Consider the following 18,685-nt stretch of genomic DNA (forward strand, 5'->3'; position numbering starts at 1 on the left):
CCTATAGCTCAGCGGTTAGGGCATCAGCAATATACACCAGGGCTGGCGGGTTCGAACCTGGCCTGGGTCTGCCAAACAACAATGACAACAACAACAACAACAACAAATATCTGGGCATTGTTGTGGGCGACTGAAGTCCCAGCTACTTGGGAGGCTGAGGCAAGAGAGTTGCTTAATAAGCCCAAGAGTTGGAGGTTGCTGTGAGCTATGACAATACAGCACTCTATGGAGGGTGAGATAGTGAGACTGTCTAAAAAAAAAAAAGTCACAGCAGGATCATCTAATTAAATGAAAGCCACAGAGGAAATCTAGGTTGACTAGCAGCACTGGGAGAAGGCCAGAACTCTGAGTTGCTGTTCAGCTTGGATCAGACAATACCTGGAAAGCATTCCAGCTGGGGTCCACAATTTAATACCAAGAATGGACTCTGGAGCTCAACTGTTCAAGTTCTGGCTCTGCCTCCTAGTGGCTGTGTGACCTTGGACAAGCTCCTTAACTTCTCTGTATATCAGTCGCCTCATCTATAATAGCATGGGATTAATAACAATGTTGTGTCTTTTTGTGAAGTGTAAATGAGTTCATGCATAAAGTGCTTGGTGTGAGCTATGTCAGAATTAGCTATAATTATTATTTATTATTTGCTGAAAACGTCATTATGCTGGACCCTATAATAAATATGCTTTGTTATTATGCTCATTAATCTTCATAATAACTGTACAAGGTAGGTGTTTTATATACATTCTATAGAAGAAGATGCTGAGTTTCAAAGAGTTAAGCATGTAGCATATTCACTGATATTTTTGAAATGACCCTCCCGGAACTCAACTCCAGATCTGCCTGGCTTCCAAGCTGCACTGTCTCTTGAGGTGGATTCCAAAGAGAGTGGTCAGAAGGGCTGATCACGGAGTGCTGAAGGGCTCAGAGCCATGTTGGGAAGTTTGGAGGTATTAGTTTGAAGAGGTTGGCTAAACCAGGAAAATAGATGCCATATGTGGTGTAAGGGGAATCAGACATATTTGAAGTAGAAATAGTCATTATCTACTGGAGATAAATTCCAGATCACTCTAACAGCCACATTTTCTAGAGATGGAATGGGAAGCTTCCTACATTAATGAGTTCCCCATCACTGGAAGCTTTCACAAAGAGGCAGGGAGAATTCAAGCGCTGGAGAGGCGGCTGGGGTAGATGTCTTTTAAAGCTACTTGGAATGCTGTGATTGTCTATCGCTGTCTTGGAACCCTAGTATCTTTGTTTTGAAAGTAATTTTAAAGATATTTATATCTTCCCGATTCTAAAGGGCATTGTGAGGGTTAAGAAAAAAGTGCTCATTAAGCATGCCAAGATCCAGAGAAGAAATACACTATTTTAAGATAAACTATTATTATAACACTGAATGTAATTGCCAAGTGGATAATGGAACCAAGAATCTGCTAAACTCTTGTACATAACAAACTGTGACAATTTCTTAGACCAAATATGTTTGTTACATGTGCCTAAGGATTGCAGTCTGTAACTGCTAGTAAATCCTATGCCTTAGCACACAGCAAACTCTCATAAATTATTTGGAAGGTTCAAAAACAACGTAGGGCACAAACAAAAGTAACCTTGCTATACATTTGGAACCGCCCCCAAGAATTTCCTAACATACAAATGCTGAAATTCCTAGTGAGGAGGTAGAGAAATTTGATTATAAGACTTGGAATGGGGACCGAGTTGTAGCCTTATGGGAACCGGCTATGCTCCTTTTTGGAGTTCTGGTCTGGGAGAATATGCTCCTCGTTTATTTCTAGTTCGTTCTTCTATCCAGTGACGTTGGCATATTTTGGTCCAGTTGGTCCAATGAGCCTTAATTGCCTGCTAATTTTGTACTGGACTGAATTAATTTTAAGACCAAATTAATTAAAACAGATGAAGCTCCCTTCATCTATTATTCATGAGCTTATTAGAACAGGAGGAACCACATTAGTTGCATTAAGGATATTACATTGTCTTAATGAACTTCTTTTTTGGTGCCCATGAAAAGGAATTTTGAGGAGCCCAACATGGTTCCTGTAATTTGTGGCTGTGAGTTGCTCTGGTGAGTAACAGATATGTGTAAAAGTGGCTGCTTTTGAAAGCCTCATGAACTTTAGAAGGTGAGAGGTAGGTTGGGGTAAGGGCAGGGGAGAGATTACATACCCATTAAAGGAAAATATCTCTGCTTCAAATGGAAGTTTGCAGCTGTGCAATCCTATGGGCAGTGGGCAAATTACCCAACAGTGTGTAGAGACTGGTAAGATAGCAACAGAGGAAGAGGAGTGGGGAGTGAATGATGTCAGTGAGAGGGAGAAGGGTTGATTTATTAAACCGCCTTTTTAATGTTCTTGCCAGCATGGTTCTCCTTCACTCTAATAAAGTAAATGCCGCCAGGTATGAAGTTGGTTAAGGCTGCATTCTGATGACTGGTGTGGGCCGTTCTGGCTACCAGAATCTTGCCTCTTGGAGTTTGGTTCCACTCTGTTGAGGTATCTATTTAGAAATTCACCCGGAAGTGACCTTTTAAAAGTCAGATTAGATTAAATGCATGGCCTATCATGAGCAGGCTTGGGGTGGGTTTTGCAGTTAATATGAGTGGACCTCTGTGCTACAGACTCTAAATGCTATCCTGTTTGCCACTCCCTGTTATTCCTCCCCCAGAATGTAGCAAAGACCCTTCCCCAGAGAATTAGTCTCTATCCAGGAAGAGGATCACAAAGCCCAGTTGCTAAGTCTGAAATGGTAGTCACAGTCCATTCTAGCTAACTGGAGGTACCAGTCCACCTTGGGGTGGTCTTGAGGAAAACTTTTCTGGAGTGCTGAGTACCTTGCCTAGCTCTGGGCCAGGTACATACATAGCTGAGCATGACAAGGTTACTGTCCTTGGGAAGATTATGATCTCATCCAATGATCTTTCTGAGGCTGCATGGGAGGGGAGGAGATAGGGAGAGTGTCTCCCCACTATGTCGCAGGACGGATGCCACCCTACATCCTGTTCCCTGTCAGAACCACAGATATTATCTTCCATTGTCAGACATGATCAGTGACTTATGCTTTAGAAAATGCCCACACGATAAAGCAACATGAGCTAATGTTTCTTGAGCGTCTACCACGTGTCAAACATTATCTTATTCATTTCTCTATGTGAGGAGTCGGTTTGCTTTTTTCTGGCAGCCTGTGTTGCAGATGACCAAGCTGGGGCACAGGGAGGAGATGTCACCTGGCTGAGCTCAGTCCATGCTTTGTCCACAGATGTCCAAAGCAGCAGAGAGGAGTGGACAATGGTGAGGTGGGAAGGGAAGGAGAGTAAACCAAGGGGAGTGTAGGTGTGTGTCTCTGGTGAAGGGGGAGGATGGTGCTATAGATTTTGAAGCCAGAGTGATATTTCTGTCCAACTCCTGGGGAACTGAGAGCCTTTCGGAAAGGATGTGCCTAATTGGCAGGCGTGGGCAGTGAGGAAGGAGAGGGAGAACAGGGAATAGGAGACTCTGTGGAACGATTCTGAAGGCTCCATCCCACCCGCATTTGCCAGATAGATTCAGTTGCTAAGCAAGTGCCTGACAGGTGGGGAAAGTGGCTAGGAGAGCAACAGGGAAAGGAACAGAGGAAGAGAGAGATGGGAAGGAAGATGGAACTCTCAGTTAGCGTGGGGTCAGAATGACAGGCTGACACAGGGCTTGGCTGCTGGTTACCCTCAGACTTTAGAAGGATTTTATTAATACTTTCAGGAGACATTTCCATAGTGCTTTCTGTCTGTTTAGAAAAATGAGCTTTTGCTATTGCTACCTATATACAGTAGAACCTCTGTAAGTTGACCACTCAAGGGACTGTAACAAACTGGTCAACATATGGAGGTGGTTAATATATAGAACTAGGCCTACTATACTGATACACACTGGTGCACATTTGGTCTATAAAAATTAATCAACTTAAGGACGTGGTCAATGTAGGGAGCTGGTCAACTATGGAGATTCTAAAGCATTTTCATGATAACCATAATAGTTAACATTTGTGGAGAACTTACTATCTGCCAGTGACATTTAGTGTTCCCAAAGCCCTATGAGGTGAGCATTACTATTACCATTGTTTTTGTTATTATTATTACCCCTCTTTTACAGGTGTTGAAACCAAAGCTCAGTGATAACACAGAGAGTGAGTGACTCTGGACTCCTGTGACCACTAAGCATTACTGCCTTCCTCCTGGGACCTGTCCATTCTCCTCATTCTGATTGGCCTGTGAACCTGTTATTCCTGCCAAACCAACAGAGTACATTGGTCGGAGAGTCCCAAACATGAATGCCATTCATTCATTCATTCATTTATTCAGATGTACCAGTGTTGGGCCCTGGAAGTACATTGACAAGTAAAGAATCCATAGTGATTGCCCTCAAACTGCTCATGACCTGAAGGAGGAGACAGACGTGAAGCAAATAACCATGGACTGAAATACATTGTTACAGAAAATGCTCTATCTATAATGAGCAGGTGCACTGGACAGACTGGCCCAGGTGGGGATTCAGTGGAGATGTCCTTGAGGCAGTGACAGACACTGAGGGCAGAAGGTAGAGAGGAAATTTCTAGGTGATGGGAGCCAGGGGAAGGGTGGGGGGCAATGGTGATTCCAGACAGAAGGGCAGCAGGTGGAGAGGCTCTTGCTGGGCAGAAGCAGCACGTGTGAAGACTGAAGAAGGGTTCCTGTAGCCTGAGAGGGGAGTGAAGGTGAGGGCAGTGAGCAGTGCAGCTCCACTGTAGAGAATGACCAGCCCATCTGACCCAGTGGGGTTTTAGGACTTATATTCTCAGAGTGGAGCGCTGATGGAATTCTGTGATCGAGCTATTAATGATGGAGATGCTCTGCATGTGGGGTGTGGGTCATGAAGGAGGGTGAACCATTGAATCCAGCTGTGAGATGGTGGCATCTTAAGGGAGAGTGGTGGTGGAGTGGAGAGAAGTGGATTGATTCAGGGGAGATGGGCACCATGCATACTTGGCAGGAATCACAAGGCCATGCTGTGATTTAGGGTCCATAAGAGTCAGTTGCCTGGTGTGGACTGAACACACAATGGTCGTACTCTCTACTACCCCGTTTCCTCAAAAATAAGACATCCTCCAAAAATAAGACCTACTTACAGGTCCCTGAAAATAAGACCTAGCGCATCTTTGGGAGCACACCTTAAAATAAGACACTGTCTTATTTTCGGGGAAACAGGGTAGGGGTAAATTTAATGTGGACCCATTAGCTTTAAAGTACTTTGGTCACACGAAGGTGCTTATATTTGGTATCAGAAGGAATTTCAAGGAAATAGATCATTTTTGCAGAGTTGGAGGAAAATAAAAAAAAAAGTACATAGACTACTCCAGTATTGGTCTGGTCTTTTGGAGGCCTCCACTTACTTGGGAAAGTGAAGGACCATAGGAGAATAAAGGACTTACCTTTGAAGTAAGAGACTTGGTGACAGGTATAACTTGCTGGTGAGTGGCAGAAGTCACTAGATGGCCTTGGGCACATCATTGCCCATTTCTTGCCCTCTCCTTCTCCATCTGTGGTATGAGTGAAATGGATGAGATTACCTCTGGTGAATCTCACCTCTCTAATTCATCAATGTTCTAAAATACCAATCATGCCACCAATGCATGCCACGTGACCCAGTGTCACAGACAGCCTTGACCTGGAGACTGGAGGTGGGGGAGATACTGAATCAATAGGATGCAGAATACTTCTCTGGTTTTAAGAAGATTAACCTCCTAGAGTCCCCAGGAAAGTGAACACACCAAAGAGACAGCATCATTCAACAAATATTAAGTTTAACCCAATCCTCTTTGCTAAGGCATAAAGGGGAACAGAACAAACAAATGACACATCACACAGAAAAATACACCAGGAGACTCGTCAAGCAGCAGAGGAGAATGAAGAGTCACTGCTAATATTGACCTGCAGTTTAAAAAGAACATCTACTTCTCTGAGTTTCGATTTCTCTGACTAAAATTGGGATGAAATTTTTTACCCCTGTAGGATTGCTTTATAGATTACATGTGATAATGAGATTAAAGTGATTAACTTTATTCTGAGTGACTAACTCAGAGCCTGGTGTAAATTATGACTTTACTCTTTGTATGAATCTTTATCGGGCACTTACACTAAACTGGGTACTGTTTTAGACCTTGAGATTATGAATAGGACACAGGAGGTTCCTGTTGTGATGTGACCTCCATTGGAAGTGGGGAGAGAGAAAGAATGAACAAATAGCTAGGGGCACATAAGAAAATAGAAAAGTGCTACAGAGATGAAGCAAGGTGTTAGAATGCTTTTAAATTAGATGGTTATCTCTTACGTGAGTTTAATTTGAAACTCAAAGGAGAAGAAGTCAGGCAGGGATAAGGATGTGCCCTCCACGCATTCAGAAAAGCCAGCCTCAGTCTCCAATGTTGGGCAAGGTGGCATATTGCTGGGACGTTCAGGGGTGGTTGAGCAGAGTGAGCAAATAGAAGGGAAGGAGAAGACTGAGAGGACAGAGAGAGCACCTTGTAAGTCAGGGAAGGGAATCTTTATCTTATTCTGAAAGTATTTGGAAGCCATGGAGGATTTTAAGCAGGGGTGTTACCTGTTCTATTTACATCTCAAAAAGATCTCTTGACTCCTGTACACGTTCTGGATTGGACAACAGTTAAGGGAGAACACAGAAGCCAGTGAGGAGGCTGTGGTCAAATGTTTGCAAAGAAGGGTATGATTATCCTCTTCCAATCTCTGTGTTTCTTGTAGTATTTCTTTTCAACTCTTCCCCTCAAGGGGCAAAGTTTTTTTCTCCACGGCTTGAATTTGTACTGGCCTTATGACTTTCTTTCTTCAATGGAATGGAACAGAGCTTCCATTGGAAGTGGGGAGAGAGAAAGAATGGGGGTCACGGTGTATGACACACTTTTTGGGGGCAGGACTCTCTCTCTTTAAGAGACCTTGCATGCCTTTTTGGAACTTGACCCTACAACCATGTGAACAAGTTCATGAGCAGAGAGGAGATATCTAAGTGGATGCCATCTGAGACCATTCAACACCCAGCTAAATCCAGAAGCTCACTGCAGACACATGATTGAGCCCAGCAGTGACCAGAAGAACCACACAGCTGAGCCCAGCCCAAATTGCTGACTCAGAACATTTTGAACTGCATAATTGACTTTGTTGTAAGCCAGTAATTTTTAGTGTTTTGTTACACAGGAAAATGTAACTTACATAGAGCTCATTGAGATTGTCTAGGACAAAGATGAGGATGAGTTTGATGGGGATGGCAGGGACTATGGAGAAATGTAATATGATTTGGCATATGCTTTAGAGTTGATGTTGACAGACTTTAATAACTGACTTTGAAAATGAGGGAAAGAAAGAAAAAAGCGAGTTCAAATTAAGAGAGTAGCAATCAGTGAGCTAGTGAGTTAGTCCCAGATGGTTTTCTAATTTGCCAGTTTTTCAAAGGCATAACCCAAGACAGAATAGTTCAATATTAAACATATTCACTAAATACCTTCTATCTTCTAGGGCCTGGTGATAATAATAATATTAATGGTTAATAATTATGGTACATTCTAAATGTTAAGCACTGTATACTTAACTCACTTAATATTATTATTTTGTTTTTTGGGATTCATTGAGGGTACAAAGAATTAGGTTACACTGATTGCTTGTTGGGTAAAGTCCCTCTTATAATTGTGTCCTGCCTCCAAAAGTTATGTCACACACCATGACTCGCATCCCCCTTCTGCTCCCTCATTCCCTTACCCTCCATCTTGTGTTAGCTCATCTACTGCCTTCATGTTAGAATCGAGTACATTGGATTCTTGCTTCTTCATTCTTGTGATGCTTTACCAGAAGAATGTTTTCCACCTCCATCCAGGTTAATATAAAACTCATTTAATAACATATGAAGTGGGTATTACTATTATCCTGATTTCACTGATAAGACAGGAAAGGAGAGGTCAGGTAATTTGCTCAACTACATAGCAAATAAGTAGCAAAGCCAGAATCCCAACTCTAACAATCTGATTTCAGATAGACTATTGACCACCACATTCTGCTAAAAGATGAATAGGCTGAGATCATCAACGCAGGAGCTAACAGTCTAGCGTAGGGATGGGTATGTTAATCCATAGAGTGTGGCTTTAGAGCAGTGGTAGACAAGCCTTGTCTTCAAAGGGTTGGAGAGTAAACACTTTGGGCTTTGCCAGACATATGGTCTCAGATGCAACTTAACTCTGCTGTTGTGGCATGGAGACAGGAGGCAAAGGAATGGGTGTGTCTGTGTTCCAATAAAGTGTTATTTATAGGAACAGATGGCAGATCAATTTTGTCTGCAGGCCAGTTTGCTGACCTCTGCTTTAGTGCAAAGAAATGAGGCCTCAACTGAGACAAAGGAAAGAGATGGGGTCAGCGGAGGCTTATCCAAATTTAGTGTTAAAAGGCAAGTAATAGCGATCTAAGCAAAACAGTAGTGGGAAGGGGGTACCAGGCGGAGGGCACAGCAGGGCAGTGTGGCTGGAGCACTGAGCTCAAAGTGGAGCTCTGGGGACTTGTGTCTAAAGGAGGAGATGGGGCCCCATTGTGGGATCTCTGGGAGAACCATGGGGAGGAGCTGGTGAAGTTTCTGTGTATCAGGAGATGGACATACTCAGGTTTGCCTTCCTTAGAAAGTGCTCCCAGTAATGATATGGGCTTGGGTGGAGACAGGGCTGGGAAGGAGGCAGGGAGACCAAGTCTCTTGTGCAGGAGTTGGAGGTGTCCAGGTCTGGGTGGGTCAGCAAGATGGCAGGTGACATCATAAGAAAGGGGAGAAAGGAGAGGGCAGAACATTAAAAAATGTAAAGAGGGCGGGGGAAGGGAGTGAAAAACCCTTTAAGATAACTCCCCTTCCTCTACCCATATTCCTCTCTCTCTGCATGAACAGTAGGCACTGTTGGGAGAATGCGTCTAGGGGAAGAGAAATGCCCAGTTGTAAAGCGGTCCCGTTTTACCTGTAACTTGACATTTGCCCTTAGGTCTCCTTCTGCAGGGTGGAACAGCAAATACCCACTGATAATGACCTGAAGAAGCAAGGGAGGCTTTAGGGAGGAAAATGCCCTATGTGGGCTCTGTGAGCTGGAGGAACTTGCAAGGGCCAGTCTTATTAGATCTGAGAAGCCAGGGGACCTCTTAGATCACTGCTGAAGGGCAATATGATCGCCAATATTTTAATACACCCGTGTAGGAAACAACATTGTCAGCAGCCATGTCTTCAGCTGTGAAGGACAAGTGACTGTACATATCTAGTGTGGCTAAAGGACTCATAAAAAAGTAACCAGGCATCCTGGTTTTAACAGTCCCTGCAGAGCTCCCGGCGGAAGGCACCTCTGTGGCCGCCTGCTGCGTCTGGCAGTGGGAGCACGCAGACACCCACCCACACACCATCATTTGTAATCACTTCCATTTATTTGGTATCCTGTGGTTGCCTCCTGTTTGCCAGAAAACCCGTACAATTTGGAAAAGAACATATTTTACTAATTTCTTTCTCCCTTACAGTGTCCCAGAATGGATGGAAATCTTGTGCATTAAGAATAAACATCTACAACTTCTTGCAGGCAGGGAATTTCGTTTGCTTTTGGATGTGTGGTTTCTGCCTCTGAGTTCTGTGATTGGACAACGCCCCTAGCAGAAATGAAGGGTTGGCATTTAAGAGAACTGGTTTCTGAGAAAGACTAGAGCTAAATGCTCCCACCCCACCCAATTTACCAATGTACTTCTCTTGCACTAGGTGCTGAGACTACATGGGTTTGGGGTGACAGGTCAGTTGACATCTCTTTGGCTTGTCAGAAATCTGAAAGTGCTTAGAAGAACAGAAAAGATGAAGTAGGGCAGCTTGTTTGAATTACCCAAAGCACTGGAGTTGTACCTGCAGAAGGCCTCAGAGATCCAGGGATAACATTCAGGCAGGAGATGCTCTAATTTTGATGAGCTCCACCGCTTTCCTCTAACAGGTCAGAGGTGGCTGAGGAGTGCACTTCTCTGGGCCGGTGAACCAGGAAGTCCTGGGGCAGATCCAGCCTGGTCCTCTGAGCAGGTTAGGTGGTGGCCTCCAGCTTGGCATGCAGCTCTCAGGGCTCCCAGCTGACCTCAGGAACTCTAAGGAGGTGGCTAGAGAGAGGGAACGGGAGATCCATCAGTGTTTATTAGAGACTTCCTGGGAGCTGGGTGCTTCCTCTCTTTTCTTTTGTTCAGTCTAAATTTACCCCATTTGCACAGGTGAAGAAACTGAGTCTAAGAGAAGGCAAATGGGTTGCTTGATCATACTGAAGAAAAGGAACTTTTTTTGCATATTGTTTATGGGAAGGGAAGAAAGAATGTGTCTTTATTTTGAACCCATCTTCGACTAAACCCTGCCCTCAGGATTTAGTCCAATTAAATCCTGGTAAGTCCAATTAGCCAAAACTGGTTCTTTGAACTGGTTTCAGCATCAGGAACCCTAGAAAGGTCCAGACCAGTCATCACACCTGTAGGATGTCTGTTCCTGTCCCTTTGTGAATGCTGTATGTAAGTGCATTTAACAGAGGAGGTGTCACTATCCCCATTTTCTAGATGAGGCAGCCATAGCTGTCAAATGTTAGATTGATTTTCCAACAATGCTCATTTAGCACGGCTCTGAGATACGATACAAATCTGTTACAATCTGACTCCAAAACCAATTTTTTTTTCCCGTATTGTGTTATATTTTAAGGGGACCTCTCTCAATGTGAGGAGAAATGAAGTTCAAATGCCATATTCTGTGGGTTAGAAACGGAAGCAGGTGAATTATTAGTATTTGCAGTATTAATAAGAATTCTATCATTAATTCAAGAATATTTTATTTATTGACTACTGTATGGCAGGTACTGTTAAGAGCACTAAAGAACAAATTTTATTAATTATTTTCCCTAAAGGCTCCTAGATTGGGTGGAAATCTTTTGTGTTGAGAAGAAAAACTCACAACTTCTCTGGGGACTGGATGTTTTATTTGTTTTTGGAAATGTGATTTCCGTCTGTGCATTCTGGGGTTGACAGACCCCCGAAGCAGAAATGAAGGCTTGGCATATAGTGAAAGAACAGACAAAAATTCCTGTCTTCATGGAGCTTATCTTCTAGTGGAGGCAGACAGTAACTAAAGAACATAAGGGTAGAATAGTGGAGGTTAATCAGTGAAGGAGACAGACGAGGAAGGGGAGCTTAGTTGAAAGTGAGGTTGGAAGTTTAGATGGATGGTTAGGAAAAGTCTAAGGAGATGAATTTTGAACAGGGAATTGTGAACAGGCACTTTAAACAGATGAACTGTGAGTTTTGAAGTGAGTAAGTGAGTCCTGCGGATACCTGGGAAGAACAGCACATGTAACAAGTATTGATGACAATAATAATAATGCTTAGCTACCTTGGGCCAGCTCAGGGGGTCGGAGATGTGTTAGACCAGCAGCGTTCCTATCATCTGGGAACTTTGTAGAAATGTAAATTCTCAAGCCCTATCCCACAACTTCTCTGAGGGGGGAAGCCCATCATGTATGCATATGTGTGCTAGAACTCGTGCATGATATGTTTTTATGCATATTTTTATTGGAGTATAATTTGTGTACTGAAAAATTAAACCAATGTACTCATTTATAATTTTTAATAAACTCATATACCATCATGTAACCAGCACCATGGGAACAGTTCCATCTTTCCCTCAAATTCTCCTTCCTACTCAACCTCTGTGCCTCAGGCCTTGGTCACCCACTGATTTCTTTTCTGTCCCTGAGATTTTGTCTCACAGCTTGTTTTGCCTCACAGTGGATATTGTCGAAAGTTTTACAAATTGTTTTCTTACAATATATTTTTATTTGAAAGTGACTTCTTTAGTTGGGTAGGCGGAGTCATCTTTCTCTAACTCTGTAGATCTGTCCTGTTGAGCTTGGAGAGTAGAGTGAGTATCATGAACACAGAGCCGATGTGAGTGCCATATTGCACACAAAACTTGAGCATTGGGAGGCACCTGTGGCTCAAGAAGTAGGGCACTGGCACCATATACCGGAGGTGGCGGGTTCAAACCCGGCCCTGGCAAAAAACTGCAAAAAACTGCAACCCCCCCCACACCAAAACTTGAGCATCTTCCTACCTCAAAAGAAAAGCTTCTGTGAGCTGAGCTTAACATCTTTGTAACTTTCTAAAGAATGAAACTGACCACTTTTGAGATGCACATTGCACATTCTGGCTCTGAAATTCCCTACAATGTTTCAGAATATATGGGCTCTAGGAGCTATGGATTGATTGCTAGTGTCAACCAAATTGAATTTCCGGCTTTGCTGTTGACTTGACATGTGAATTTTGGGGAAGAAAAACAGGCCTCAGTTTCTTGTAAGTTTAATTGAGATGGAAGATACAAAGATGGTTCTAGTTATGTGGTTCTAATGTAAGTAAATGACCAATTATGGTGGCCATAAAGTTCACATGCAATTTTAAATTGCACATGGAGAGGGGCGGAGACAAGATGGCTGACTGAAGCCAGCTTTACACAGAGGCTCTCGTCCAGAAGGAGAGTTAAAGGACAGAAATTTAGCAAGTAACCTGGTGGATTAGAGCTGCACCAAGAGAAAAGGTTGAAGAATGCACATCAACCCTGCTGAGACAAGCTGCGACCCCAAGGATACAAACAAAAGGTACAAAATCCATCACCAAGTGGACAGGAGTCCCCTCCCCCATGAGAATGGCTTGGAGTGCCCCACAAACAAACGAGCAGAGTTCAAAGGTCCTCCCACTACACTCCACAGGAGAGACCCTCTAAAAACTGGACCTACCTCCCCTACTAGGGTGCCACGGTGTTCTCCTGCCAGGTGTAAAACTGTATATATTCTCTACCTGCAACTCTGAGGTCCCAGCACTCCCCTCCACTCTCACTCTGAGGTCTGGAGGCCTGTCCCCTAGGAGTCAAGATTCCTGGGTGATTTCTCGAGGGGTGTGGACAGGGCCTAAACTGCAGCTGTTCAGTGCTGACTCTGTGGCATGGGAGTGAGGAGAGGATGGTTGGCTGAGAGGGAACCACACCCAAGTGGCAGTGCCCCGAGGTGCAGAGCAGCAGCCGTCTTTTGGCAGCAATAGGGCTCACTCCTGGATATTCTGAAGCCACACCCCTGTCTCCCTGGGCAACCAGAGGAAGCCAGGCATCTACTCAGGTAGCAACCACCACAGAACAGATCTGGGATGGAAACGCAGGCCCCATGAGTAAAGGGTTTGCCTGAGGCGGTACTGGCCTGGGTGGAGCGCGGGGACTAGAGATGCACGTGCAGAACCGGGAAGTTCCCAGGGCGGGGCTGACCCAGAGGACCGCTTTACTGAGCCTAAGACACTCCTGGCCCTCAGGGGATTGTCAGCCTCTAGACAAAGGAAGACAGGTGGGTAGACTGACAGCTAACCGAATACAAACCTGCAGGAGCAAAGACAGGGCCTGAGGCGCAGGCTCTGGGAACTCAAAACAGCTTTTCTTCTGCAGGGGCATTTAGCAGGGACAGAAACAAATTCCCACAAAGTTGTTCTGTTCTGTTCTGTCAGTAACATCAATCAGGGGCGGGGCTGGAACTGAGTGAACACCCCCCAGCCTCCATCAAGTGCCCGAGGTTGTCAGGCCTCACCTGCCCCTGCTAGATAGAGGCAGAGTGCAGTGGCCTGGCTGAGCAGAAATAGATTTCCTTGTGATTCAGGCAGTTGCAAACCCCTGGAGTATCTGTTCACTACAGGAAACTGTGTCAGCCAACTGCAGGGCTATCAGTGACTGGGTGTGACAGAGGTGCAAGGTGGGGAAGGAGGCATCAACCTTCCCAGACTGATCTATTTGCTGGGTGGGTCCTCCTGACTCCATGCAGCATCGGAGCAAGCCATATCTAAGTAGTCACCAGACCCCTGTGATCCAGTTGCCAGAGACCTTTTAAACTCTTCCACCTGAGACAGGTGCTGACTGAGACAATTGATTTGGACTTTTTGAACTGAGCCAATCGCCCAAGGACTATTCAGGTGGTGCCCTGGGTGTGCGCTTATAAGAAGGCTTGATTTTCCTTTTCCAATTGTTGCCTGTGGGGGGCAGGGTGACTTAATTGCTGGTATTTCTCCACAGCTGAGACTTCAACCCAGAGTAACTATTTCACTAGGGTCGAATAGAGACCAGCTGAAAATAAGACAGACCACTTAGCCCCACCACAACAAACAGGTCCCCAGTTTCTCAGGCCATAGCACTGTACGGGTCTTCGACAAAGCTCCAGGGGAAAAATCAAATGGTGTAAAACAATCATGGGGCGGAATCAGCGGAAAACCTCTGGTAACATGAATAACCAGGATAGATCAACCCCCCCTCCCCCAGGAAAGATATGGCAGATGTAACTGAAGATCCCATTCACAAACAGCTGGCTGAGATGTCAGAAATCGAATTCAGAATTTGGATTGCAAACTAGATTAATAGAATGAAGGAAAATTTGGAATAAGAAATTTGAGGAGCAATTCAAAAGTCGGAATTAGAAATTTGAGGAGAAATTCAAAAGTTGTCTCAAGAATTTAATGAATTTAAAGACAAAACCACCAAAGATTTTGATGCACTGAAGCAAGAATTTGCAGCTCTCAAAGATCTGAAAAATACAGTAGAAGCCCTTAGTAACAGGGTGGAGCATGCAGAAGAAAGGATTTCTGAAATTGAAGACAAAGCCTTTGAATGCACCCAAACTCTCAAAAGGAAGAGAAATGGAGAGCAAAAACGGATAATTCTCTCAGAGAGCTCTGGGATAATTTGAAGAAGGCTAATATCTGCTTCATTGGAACCACTGAAAGTGATGAAGTGGCCTCACAAGGCACAGAGGCCATTCTCCATGAAATTATGAAAGAGAATTTTCCAGACATGCCAAGAGATTCTGAAATTCAGATAGCAGACAGTTTCAGAACCCCAGCATGACTCAATCCGAATAAGACATCCCCCAGGCATATCATAATTAACTTCACTAAAGTTAATATGAAGGAGAAAATTCTGAAAGCAGCCAGACATAAGAAATCCATTACCTACAAAGGGAAGAATATTAGAATGACTGCAGATCTCTCTGTTGAAACTTTTCAAGCCAGAAGAGGGTGGTCATTGACTTTTAATCTCCTAAAGCAAAATAAATTTCAACCCCAGATCCTGTATCCAGCTAAACTGAGTTTCATTTATGATGGAGAAATTAAATACTTTAATGACATTCATATGTTGAAGAAATTTGTCATAACCAAACCAGCTTTTCAGGATATTCTCAGACCTATCCTCCATAATGACCAGCTCAATCCTCTACCACAAAGTAAACTCACTCAGAAACATTTGCTCAAACTCCAACTTTCACAGTGGTGAAAGTATTAAAAATGTCTGTCCTCTAAAGTGGCACAGGTTAGCTGACTGGATACAAAAACCTCAGGCCAGATATTTGCTGCATACAAGAGTCACATCTTACTTTAAAAGATAAATATAGACTCACGGTGAAAGGGTGGTTGTCCATATTTCAGGCAAATGGTAATCAGAAAAAGCAGGCGTTGCAATTCTATTTGCAGATACAATATGCTTTAAACCAACAAAAGTAAGGAAGGATAAGAATGGTCACTTCATATTTGTTAAGGGTAATAATATGATGAGATTTCAATTATTAATATCTATGCACCCAACCAGAATGCACCTCAATTTATAAGAGAAACTCTAACAGACATGAGCAACTTGATTTCCTCCAGCTCCATAATTGTCAGAGATTTCAACACTCCTTTGGCAGTGTTGGATCGATCCTCCAACAAGAAGCTGAGGAAAGAAATCTTAGATTTAAACTTAACCATCCAACATTTGGATTTAGCAAACATCTACGGAACATTTCATCCCAACAAAACTGAATACACATACTTCTCATCAGCCCACGGAACATACTCCAAAATCGATCACATCTTAGGTCACAAGTCTAACCTCAGTAAATTTAAAGGAATAGAAATTATTCCTTGCATCTTCTTGGACCACCATGGAATAAAAGTTGAATTGAGTAACAACAGGAATCTGCATACTCATACAAAAACATGGAAGTTAAATAACCTCATGCTGAATGATAGCTGGGTCATAGATGAGATTAAGAAGGAAATTGCCAAATCTTTGGAACAAAACGACAATGAAGACACAAATTATCAGAACCTCTAGGATACCTCAAAGGGAGTCCTAAGCGGGAAATTTATAGCACTGCAAGCCTTCATCAAGAGAATGGAAAGAGAGGAAGTTAACAACTTAATGGGACATCTCAAGCAACTGGAAAAGGAAGAACATTCCAACCCCAAACCCAGTAGAAGAAAAGAAATAACCAAAATTAGAGCACAATTAAATGAAATTGAAAACAAAAGAATTATACAACAGGTCAATAAATCCAAAAGTTGGTTTTTTGAAAACGTCAATAAAATAGATAAACCTTTGTCTAACCTAACCAGGAAAAAAAGAGTAAAACCTCTAATCTCATCAATCAGAAATGACAAAGACGAAATAACAATAGGCTCCTCAGAAATTAAAAAAATCCTTATTACTAGAAACTTTATTATCAGAAATATGAAAATCTGAAGGAAATTGACCAATACTTGGAAGCACGTCACCTTCCAAGACTTAGCCAGAATCAAGTGGAAATGTTGAACAGGCCCATATCAAGTTCTGAAATAGCATCAACCATACAAAACCTCCCTAAAAAGAAAAGCCCGAGACCAGATGGCTTCATGTCGGAATTCTACCAAACCTTTGAAGAGGAATTAGTACCTATATTACTCAACCTTTTCCAAAATGTAGAAAAAGAAGGAAGACTACCCAACACGTTCTATGAAGCAAACATCACCCTGATCCCCAAACCAGGAAAAGACCCAACAAGAAAAGGAATTATAGACCAATATCACTAATGAATATAGATGTAAAAATATTCAACAAGATCCTAACAAACAGAATCCAGCAACACATCAAACAAATTATACATCATGACCAAGTCGGTTTTATCCCAGGGTCTCAAGGCTGGTTCAATATACGTAAATCTATAAGTATAATTTAGCACATAAACAAGTTAAAAAACAAAGACCATATGATTCTCTCAATTGATGCAGAAAAAGCTTTTGATAATATCCAGCATCCCTTCACGATCAGAACACTTAAGAAAATTGGTATAGAAGGGACATTTCTTAAACTGATAGAGGCCATCTATAGCAAACCCACAGCCAATATCGTATTGAATGGAGTTAAATTGGAATCATTTCCACTCAGATCAGGAACCAGGCAAGGTTGCCCATTGTCTCCATTGTTCTTTAACATTGTAATGGAAGTTTTAGCCACCACAATTAGGGAAGAAAAGGCAATCAAGGGTATCCATATAGGGTCAAAAGAGATCAAACTTTCGCTCTTCGCAGTTGATATGATTGTATATCTGGAAAACTACAGGGATTGTACTACAAAACTCTTAGAAGTGATCAAGGAATACAGCAGTGTCTCAGGTTACAAAATCAACATTCATAAATCGGTAGTCTTTATATATACCAATAATAGTCGAGCTGAAAAAACAGTTAAGAACTCTATTCCATTCACAGTAGTGCCAAAGAAGATGAAATACTTGGGAGTTCATCTAACAAAGGATGTGAAAGATCTCTATAAAGAGAACTATGAAACTCTAAGAAAATAAATAGCTGAAAATGTTAACAAATAGAAAAACATACCATGCTCATGGCTGGGAAGAATCAACATTGTTAAAATGTCCATACTATTCAAAGCAATATACAATTTTAATGCAATCCCTATTAAAGCTCCACTGGCATACTTTAAAGATCTTGAAAAAATAATACTTCATTTTATATGGAATCAGAAAAAACCTCGAATAGCCAAGACATTACTCAGAAATAAAAACAAAGCAGGAGGAATTACGCTACCAGACCTCAGACTATACTATAAATCGATAGTGATCAAAACAGCATGGTACTGGCACAAAAACAGAGAAGTAGATGTGTGGAACAGAATAGAGAACCAAAAGATGAATCCAGCTACTTACCATTATTTGATCTTTGACAAGCCAATTAAAACATTCAGTGGGGAAAAGATTCCCTATTTAACAAATGGTGCTGGGTGAACTGGCTGGCAACCTGCAGAAGACTGAAACTGGACCCACACCTTTCACCGTTAACTAAGATAGACTCTCACTGGATTAAAGATTTAAACTTAAGACATGAAACTATGAAAATACTAGAAGAGTGTAGGGAAAACGCTTGAAGAAATTGGTCTGAGCGAGTATTTTTTCAGGAGGACCCCCTGGGCATTTGAAGCAGCTTCAAAAATACACTACTGGGACCTGATCAAACTAAAAAGCTTCTGCACAGCCAAGAACACAGTAAGTAAAGCAAGCAAACAGCCCTCAGAGTGGGAGAAGATATTTGCAGGTTATGTCTCCAACAAAGGTTTAATAACCAGAATCCACAGAGAACTCAAACGTATGAGCAAGAAAAGAACAAGGGATCCCATGGCAGGCTGGGCAAGGGATTTGAAGAGAAACTTCTCTGAAGAAGACAGGCACACGGCCTTCAGACATATGAAAAAATACTCATCATCTTTAATCGTCAGAGACATGCAAATCAAAACTACTTTGAGATATCATCTAGCTCCAG

Source organism: Nycticebus coucang, chromosome 3, assembly GCF_027406575.1.
Source record: "Nycticebus coucang isolate mNycCou1 chromosome 3, mNycCou1.pri, whole genome shotgun sequence".
NCBI lineage: Eukaryota > Metazoa > Chordata > Mammalia > Primates > Lorisidae > Nycticebus > Nycticebus coucang.